This window comes from Antechinus flavipes, chromosome 4 (genome assembly GCF_016432865.1).
Source record: "Antechinus flavipes isolate AdamAnt ecotype Samford, QLD, Australia chromosome 4, AdamAnt_v2, whole genome shotgun sequence".
NCBI classification, from domain to species: Eukaryota; Metazoa; Chordata; class Mammalia; order Dasyuromorphia; family Dasyuridae; genus Antechinus; species Antechinus flavipes.
The window spans coordinates 141,051,808-141,062,146 of NC_067401.1; positions in this window are offsets into that span (position 1 = coordinate 141,051,808).

Consider the following 10,339-nt stretch of genomic DNA (forward strand, 5'->3'; position numbering starts at 1 on the left):
CCAGCCCGGCTCGGTACTTTCGTTCTTTTCATTGGTTACCTCTCAGAACTCTGATTGGGTCATTTCAGACCAATGGGAGAAGAGTCCTTAAAACCAAGGCCTCTTTGTTTTTTTTCCGTTTCTTCTACGTTTCCTCTGCACATGCGCAAAACTTTTTTTTTCCTTTTTAGGCTTCCTGGGAGTTGTAGTTTGTGAAACGTGACCGAGACAAATACAACGTAAAGAACGATGCAAAATTTTCCAAACTCTGAGAGAACTTCCTTGAAGACTCAAAGATATGGTCCAAAATGAGCCGCTTACTGCATTGGAATATGGAGTGTGTAAACATGAAGTTAGAGCTTTGCGTAGAAGATAAAAATACCCTAATATCCGTTGAATTTTTCAGTGACATTAATTTTGAAAGCCTTGTAGTATTTTGCATAAGACTCTTCTAATTGGGGAAGAAAATGATCGTAACTTGATGCTGCGTGCTTGGGTGGGGGGAGGGCTCCAAGAGGAGAGACATCCGTGTTCTATTTCTTTCTCTGAAATGGGACTATTTAAGCAATTTACTTCCTCCTCTGATAATCTGGGAAGCCTATATTTTTGGAGGTAGTCATCCATTTCGCTTAGATTATCAAATTTATTGGCATAAAGTTGGGCAAAGTAACCCCTTATTATTTCTTTAATTTCCTCTTCATTGGTGGAAAGTTCTCCCTTTTCATTTTTAAGACTACTAATTTGATTTCCCTCTCTCCTTTTTCTAATCAGATTTACCAAAGGTTTATCAATTTTATTGTTTTTTTCATAAAACCAACTCTTAGTTTTATTTATTAGTTCAATAGTTTTTTTTTTTTTTTTTTACTTTCTATATTATTAATTGAGGAGAGGCATTCTTCAGTCTTGCTTCAGGAGCGAGCATTTTCCATGCTCTCTTAGGAGCAATTCCAGGAAGGAGAGGGAAGGGAAAGAAGGCAGACATGCAGGCAAAGCTGTTATTCAGTCGTTCACTAGTGGCTGACTCCTCTTGAGTTAGAAGAACTAACTCAAGTTCTTGAGTAGACAATAGCTTCTTCTACCATCCATCAGGTTCACAATTGTTGTTTCCATGACACCATCTATGCATCTTTGCCTTCAACGGTACCCAACACCAGGATCTTTTCCGGTGAGTCCTGTTTTCTCATTATGTGGCCAAAGTATTTAAGCTTCAGCTTCTATATTTGACCTTCTACTAAACCTACGTTAATTTCTTTAAGTATTGAATAATTTGATCTCCTTGTGGTTCAAGGGACTCTCAAAAGTCTTCTCCAGCATCGCACTTAGAAAGCATAGATTCTGTGGCATTCAGTTCTCCTCATAGCCCAACTTTTAGCCATGCATGGCTACTGAAAAACAAAGCAAAACATTGCTCTGACCATGAGGATCTTTGTCCCCAAAGTGACGTCTCTGCTCTATAATATGCGCTCCAGATTTGCCACGGCTTTCCTTCCAAGGAGGAAGTATCTTGTAGTTTCAAGGCTGCGGTTGCAGCAGTGATCCTTCAGTCCCGGAATCTAAAATCTGTCACTGCTTCTGTTTCTTCTCCCTATATATGACAAGAAGTAATGGGACAAATTGCCAAGATCCTGGGGTTTGGGGTTTTTTTATGTTATGCATGAAGGCAGCTTCTGTATTCTCCTCTTTCACCCTCATCAAGAGGTTTTTTGATTCTTCTACACTTTCTATGGTACAGGGTATCATCTCCTATTTAAGATTGTTGTTATTTCTCCCGGCAGTCCCACTTATGACTTTTGAATTGTCCAGTCTGGCATTTCACATGATGTACTCTGCATGTAAGTTAAATAAATTAGGTGACGAGTTGTGAATGAATCCAGCCATTCTGGAGAGCAATCTGGAATTATGCCCAAAAAGTTATCAAACTGTGCATACCTTTTGATCCAGCAGTGTTTCTACTGGGCTTATACCCCAAAGAGATACTAAAGAAAGGAAAGGGACCTGTATGTGCCAAAATGTTTGTGGCAGCCCTGTTTGTAGTGGCCAGAAACTGGAAAATGAATGGATGCCCATCAGTTGGAGAATGGCTGGGTAAACTGTGGTATATGAATGTTATGGAATATTATTGTTCTGTAAGGAATGACCAGCAGGATGAATACAGAGAGGCTTGGAGAGACTTACATGAACTGATGCTAAGTGAAATGAGCAGAACCAGGAGATCATTATATACCTCAACAATGATACTGTTTGAGGATGTATTCTGATGGAAGTGGATTTCTATGACAAAGAGACCTAACTGATTTTCAATGGATAAATGATGGACAGAAACAGCTACACCCAAAGAAAGAACACTGGGAAACGAATGTGAACTATTTGCATTTTTGTTTTTCTTCCCGGGTTATTTTTACTTTCTGAATCCATTTCTTCCTGTGCAACAAGAAAACTGTTCGGTTCTACAAACATATATTGTATCTAGGATATACTGCAACATATCTAACATATATAGGACTGCTTGCCATCTAGGGGAGGGGGTGGCGGGAAGGAGGGGAAAAATCGGAACAGAAACGAGTGCAAGGAATAATGTTGTAAAAAAAAAAAATTACCCTGGCATGGATTCTGTCAATATAAAGTTATTATAAAATAAAATAAAATAAAATATTAAAATAAATAAATTAGGCGACAACATACAGCCTTTTCTAATCTTAAATCAATTAATTGTTCCATGTTTGGTACTAATTGTTACTTCTTGACTTGGGTTCCTGAGGACACAAGGGAGATAATCTAATACTCCTATCTGAGGTCTTGTCACATTTTGTTATGATCATGACTTTAGCTCAGTCAATGAAACAGAAGTAGATGTTTTTTTCTGGAACTCCTTTGCTTTCGCTATAATCCTTTGGTTGTTGGGAATTTGGTCCCTACCTTCTCTTGATATAGTAGAAATCCCAATAATAATAGAGACCCCATACTTTTCAAGAAACCCCAGGCCACCAGGCTTTGGGAATGAGAGGTAGTCACTTTAGAAATGTAGTTATTGTGGGTAAATTGTGGTATATGTATATTATAGAATATTATTGTTCTGTAAGAAATGACCAGCAGGATGAATACAGAGAGGACTGGAGAGACTTACATGAACTGATGCTAAGTGAAATGAGCAGAACTAGGAGATCATTATATACTTCAACAACGATACTGTATGAAAATGTATTCTGATGAAAGTGGATCTCTTCGACAAAGAGAGGATCTAACTTAATTTCAATTGATCAAGGATGGACAGAAGCAGCTACACCCAAAGAAAGAATGCTGGGAAATGAATATAAACTGCTTGCATTTTTGATTTTCTTCCCAGGTTATTTATACCTTCTGAATCCAATTCTCCCTGTGCAAAAAGAAAACTGTTCAGTTCTGCACACATATATTGTATCTAGGATGTACTGTAACCTATTCAACATGTAAAGGACTGCTTGCCATCTGGGGGAGGGGGTGGAGGGAGGGAGGGGAAAAATTGGAACAGAAGTGAATGTAAGGGATAATGCTGTAAAAAATTACCCTGGCATGGGTTCTATCAATAAAAAGTTATTAAAAATAAAATAAAATGAAACTATAAACCAAAAAAAAAAAAAAGAAAAGAAAAGAAAAAGAAAGAAATGTAGTTATAGGGAGTGACGTAGCACAGCTTTGGAGAATGTATGTGAAAGAAAGGGAGTTGGGCCTGATACTTTTATTGTACTAAGCTATCCTTCAAGGATGTCTAGTTTGTCATCCAGAAGTCTCCATGACTATCTTATCTTGCAGCTAGACCCAGACAATGAGCACTTATTAGTTTCATGGAAGAAGAAAGGAGATCATTCTTAGCCCCCATTACCAAACTTCCCACCTCATTATGTGGGATTTGAACTCCAGTCCCAAATCTGATTCTAACAGTTTTCCCTATAAGTTTACCTGCTTGTTCCTTGCTCTTTGCTACCTTTCTCTTTTGGAGTTTAGCCTGTTTTAATTGGTGTTACAATTATAATAAAACTTTGCCTCTTGATTTTAGAAATTATCTAAAGCTTCTAAATTCTTTTGGGACACCCATGACACCAGTCCAGAATCCCAATATATTTGGGGGATCCTCTGAATCCTAATACTCTGCCTCTCCAAAAATGAGTTTGCTCTTCTATTAATTCTCAGTTCACATATTTATTACTATTAATTTTGAATTTAAATACATAAAGATAAAAACAGCATTATCATGTATATAGCACAACATAAAAAGAGGATTCAATATAAAACCATGAATTTCCATTTCACATTCTTTTTCACAATGTATACTTAAAAAAAAAAAGTGTAATAAAACATAGCGTTTTCTAAGCTATCCTATCTATGCTTCCTTCTAAGTTTTCTTTTGTTCTCTGTACTTATGTTTTTCTTCCTCACTTCCCATCTTGCCCTAGAAAATCTACCATTAGACACAAATCTACACATATGTACATAATATAGATGTATGTATACATATAAATATGATATATACATACACACATACACACACACCCCTTGCATTCTCTTAAGCATAACCTTGCTGACATATGAAATGAGTGAGATTGTTTGATAATTTGAACATTTCTTGGCATTGTTCTTCTTTAGGATTGGGACATAAACTGATCTTTTCCGATCCAGTTGTCACTGTTGAGTTTTTCAAATTCACTGACATATTGAATGCAGCACTTGGACAGCATCATCTTTTAGGGTTTTAATATCTCAGTTGGAGTTTCATCACTTTCCCTATCTTTATTGTTAGCAATGTTTCCTAAGGGCCACTTGATTTCATTCTCCAAGATGTCTGACTCTAGTCAATATAGCCTCACCATTGTGGTTATTGATGATATTAAGCTCTTTCTTGTATAGTTCTTTAATCTCTTCTACTTCTGTTAAGTCCTTTCCATTGTTGTATTTTATCATGCCTATTTTTGCATGATCCTTTGATAGTTCTAATTTTCTAGAAGAGTTTTCTTGTCTGTCCCTTTGATTACTTTCATCTATTTCTTTGCATTGCTCATTCAAGAGAACCTTATTCTCTGGAATTCTGCATTCAGTTGAATATAGCTTTCTCTTTCTCCTTTCCTTTTTGCTTTCCTTCTTCCCATAGTTAATTATAAAGCCTTATCAGACAGCCATTTTGCTTTCTTGTTTTTCTTTTTCTTTAAGATGTATTTATTGCTGCCTCTTGCACAATATTTTGAACTTCTGTCCACAGTTCTTCAGATACTATCTACCAGATCGAATTCCTTAAATCTCTTATTCACTTCCACTTCACATTCATAAGGCATTTATTTAGGGATACCTATGCAGTCAGATGGTTTTAACCTACTTTCTTCAATTTAAGTATGAATTTTGCAATAAGGAGCTTATGATCTGAGCAACAGTCAGCTCTAATTCTTGTTTTTAACTGACTCTCTAGAGCATCTCCATCTTTAGCTGCAAAGCATGCAAGCAATCAGATTTCTGTATCAACCATCTGGTAATATAGAGATAATGGCCAAGAAAGAAACTTTTTAAACTGGTCCTTAGATCAGCAATATTAAAAGGAGTGAAAAGATATCATTACAGTTTTGAGCCTCTTACAGAATAAAGAGCTATCCAACTTTGTACCCTCTTTCCAGCTCTCCTCAAAGCAGGAATCACAATCTTCCTTGGAGAGAGGTGAGCAAGATACTATACAATTAAATATGCCATGTGACTATATAATATATACATATATCTTAGATGAGCAACACACTCCCCAAATTAGATTTTTTTAATTGTCTATGATTTTAGAAAGTAAAATATTATCCCTTCATAATGTATAAATATATAACCTGTTTAAAGAGAAAAATCTACATTAGATTTTTGAAACTAATATGCACAAGAATGTTAGAGACATTAGTCTTACAAGCAGAAATATAGTAGCATGAAGTATGCATTTGGAATACTGCACAAGAGACATTATAGAGGCAATTAGATACTAAAGAAAACCCATTTTTTCCCAGAACTATATCTGTGGCATCAAAAGAATTGTTTGCGTGGCATAAAATTATTTACAGAATTGTTAACTGTAAAAAGTCTCATTTGTTAGAAGAAATAGTGGTGTGACCTACTGCCATCAATGTGGTCTAAAGAGCTTGATGAATCATTTGAAAAGGAGTTTGATGGTTCTAAATTCAGATAATATGATGTGTCTGAAGATCCTTGCCATCAATTATGTGAGAAACTAAAATCTTCCTATTTTGTGTTGAAGCAGATGAAGTAATGATTCTAGCTAATAAAGGTGTTCATTTAATTGCATATGAGATCTATTGTTGAAACTGATGCTAGCAAAGATTGATTACTCTGCAAACCTATTGACAGTACTTCCACATCAATATAAATTTTCAACTGAATTGAATTTTAATGAAACTTTTATAATGTAGAAGAATTGTACTGAACTATTCAATGTCAGGACAAAACACAGATCTACAAACACAAATTTAAAATGCAGCCCCTTCGCAATTTAGACATTCTGTGTATTTCATAAGCAATCATTTATACTGAGAAATATAAGGGAAGAGTTAGTACAGTTTTTCAAGATGTTATAAAAGAAATCAATGTTAATGAAAACAGTTCATTAAAAAGAAGTCTCTTTGAACAATTTTGTGATGATATGGGGACAAAGCATAGAAGACTTAGAGATGATTGAGAATTCTCATGTTAGCACACATCAAGGGGTTTAAAGCTAAAAGAAGAAATTGCCATTTTTATTATATTTGACAATAATAAAGAGAAAACAAATAAATTTTATAATAAATATTTCCTTCTGAAACTTGTGTTTTTACTGTATGTTTTAGAAAAATTGAATATTCTAAATAAATAAATGCAAGGTCCCCAAATTTATAATCTATCCAGAAAGATAAAGTGATTAAATTTGTGGGGGAAAGTTAGAACTATAATAAATATACAAAATAATATTTTTTAAAGTTTCTCAATTTCTAAAAAATGTCCTTTAAATGAAATAAAATAAAAACCTGCTTATTAATCATTTGAATGGTACAGGAAAAAAAGTTCTCATTTTATTTTAAAAGCCTATATATTTCTAAGTTTAAGGAATTTATTTGATGAATGGAATGCATTTGTCCCTACTCCAGTTGAAGTATGGTTTCTATACTCATCTTGTGACAGTACATTGAAACAAGCATTTGAACCTGAAAATCTTACTGAGAATACCCGGGTGGATTTGTGGGCAGAGGCCCCAGTTCAGCTGATCAGGTGGGCTCCCCTGATTATCTTCATTACAAGCAAATAAATTAATTTCTGATTTATCAAACAAAACTGTATTTCTTCTATTATTCATAAAATCTTGTTTAAATTAAATAGATTTTTTTCCTGCTATAGCATTTTTGAAGACAATCTATCAGTCTTAATGAGTGGCTGAAAAAGAATTATAAATAAAAATGATAAAAATGAAAAGCTTTGTATTCCCAGACAAGCTCACCCATCGACCTACCAGTATGATATGGTAAAGTATCTTGCTGGTCCATATGTTATTTAACTTTATAATACATTGAAAATTTATGATTGTTATAGAAATTGTAATTCTTAATTTTATTGAAATAATCTATAAACTAAGAAATTTGTACAAATTGGTTTATGAAAAAGGGGAGATGAAGCAATACTTTTTAAAGAAAGCAATGTTATATAGTTTGGGAAATCACTGGAAGAACAGAGACTAGAGCAAGGAAACTGTTCCTTGACTTGATTTATGGGTTCAATTCTTTCATCAGAAGCAATTAGGGTCTGCCAATGGAATTCCTGAAGTGATTCCTAGAAGCCAAGACTGCTCTGGATTATCTGTAAGTAGATTATCCCAAAGTTAGAGTTTAGATTCCAGGTTCCACACTCCCAATCCCTCTATCAGGGTCTAGGCTCCCACCAAGCAAGGGGGTTCATCTGAAGAGAAAGGAAGCAAGGCATAAATGAAGAGATAAGTAGCTGATAATGTCAGTATCTCTTCTATTGCAATCTCCAAAATTCCCTGCTATAAATATTCTATCTCCTGGGTTACCATGCTGCTTACTTTCCCAAATTTATGGCCTAGAATTATCATCATCATATGACCAAGGTAAGAAAGATTTTTTTCCCTAAAACTCCACTTCTAAAATCACTAGCTTGGGAGGCTCCTGGTGTAGCACTGGTGGGATGGAGAAAACAGAGTTGTTCAGCCTTTTCCATATGCCCCTCTCATTCTACAACTGATTCGTTTTCCAGTATAACACACCTTTTCTCCTCTGGGAATTTATATCAAAGTATCTGGAATTCTCTTTATTTTAGCTCTACAACCCCGCATAGATATGATGCTTCTGGCAAAACATCTGGGTTAGATCTCTTTCTTTCTCTTCTGTGGAGATTTTTTCCCTTTCCATTGCCTCCTCTCAATTGAATTCCCAATAAATACAAACAGACTAGCAAAGGTCAGTGATTAACATTATTTATAAAGACAATGCAAACATTTAAAACGATGAAAAGTCAACAGGTAACCAATAGGAAATGTTTCATACTTCCATGAAGGAGCCTAAAGAAAGAGAGGAGATATAGAATAAAATTTCTTCTTGGGGTCTCTAATGTGTTTGTGTATGTCAGGGAAGGAGGGAGAATTCAGTAGCACAGCTTTTATTTTGGACATTCTTCCTGCCTGCTTGGACCAGTCTTGCTTCCAAAGTCAAGATGTTCTTCTCTGTGGTGGCCATCTCTTCCTGAATTTCTAGTCTCCCAACTCTACTACGTCTCATCAGAAGCCAGGTCCCCTTTGCAGATTCTATCTGGACTGAATTTTAAATGTCCACCAGAGATGGTGGGTCTATCACCATTCATCTTATTAGTTCCTCCCTTTCCAGTTCACTCAAATAACTTGTTAACATCTCACAAAGGAACGATCTTTAAAGTTAGTTAACGTACCTCCCTGGTGTTTCCTGTTCTGTGATTAGGCCTTTGATTTTCAAGTACCATTTTAATTTTTTCTTTGTTTTTGAAGAGAACCAGTGACATCATGGGGTGATGTCTTAACTGTTGTGTGAACTGGATTTAAGTGAGGTAGAGGTACACAAAGTCATCAGCTTCAGGTTTCCAGAGTCATTTGGAAGAAGACAAGACCAAAGTCAGGAAGACTGGCCATGACCCACGATGCAGTGAATAACCTTGGTGTCTGCAGTGTTTTGATAAACTCCTAGTGCTCCACAGCATCTACTTCAGCCACCTTCGTGACTGTCAGAACAAATTGTTATCATCCATTCTTTCACCAGGAGAAGTCTTCACATGCTTGGGCCAGACATCCCTTTAACATCCCCAGGGATTTAAAGCCCATTGGATCACCCTTAGCTTGGTTTAGCCTGTTGGCCAAAATGGTTTCACTGTAGTATGGCCGCTTCTCTTGTTACAGCTTCTTGGAGCCACAAATGAAAGTTGGGTTATATTGGACACCAAAGGTAGATGAACATCCCTGAAAAGGGCTTGGCAAGCCCTGAAGGACCACTGTACTAGAAAGGAACCTTAGAAATGTAGCCTGGATGCAGGAAAACTGGGACACTGATGCATTGTTGGTGGAGTTGTGAACGAATCCAATCATTCTGGAGAGCAATTTGGAACTATGCTCAAAAAGTTATCAAACTGGGCATACTCTTTGATCCAGCAGTGCTACTACTGGGCTTATACCCCAAAGAGATACTAAAGAAGGGAAAGGGACCTGTATGTGCAAGAATGTTTGTGGCAGCCCTGTTTGTAGTGGCAAGAAGCTGGAAAATGAATGGATGCCCATCAATTGGAGAATAGTTGAGTAAATTGTGGTATATGAATGTTATGGAATATTATTGTTCTGTAAGGAATGACCAGCAGGATGAATACAGAGAGGATTGGTGAGACTTACATGAACTGATGCTAAGTGAAATGAGCAGAACCAGGAGATCATTATAAACCTCAACAACGATACTGTTTGGGGATGTATTCTGATGGAAGTGGATCTCTTCGATAAAGAGAAGATCTAACTCAGTTTCAATCGATCAAGGATGGACAGAAGCAGCTACACCCAAAGAAAGAACACTGGAAAATGAATATAAACTGCTTGCATTTTTGTTTTTCTTTCCGGGTTATTTTTACCTTCTGAATCCAATTCTTCCTGTGCAACAAGAGAACTGTTCAGTTCTGCACACATGTATTGTATCTAGGATATACTGCAACATATTTAACATATATAGGACTGCTTGCCATCTAGGGGAGGGGATGGAGGGAGGGAGGGGAAAAATCGGAACAGAAGTGAATGCAAGGGATAATGTTGTAAAAAATTACTCTGGCAATGGGCTCTGTCAATAAAAGGTTATTATAA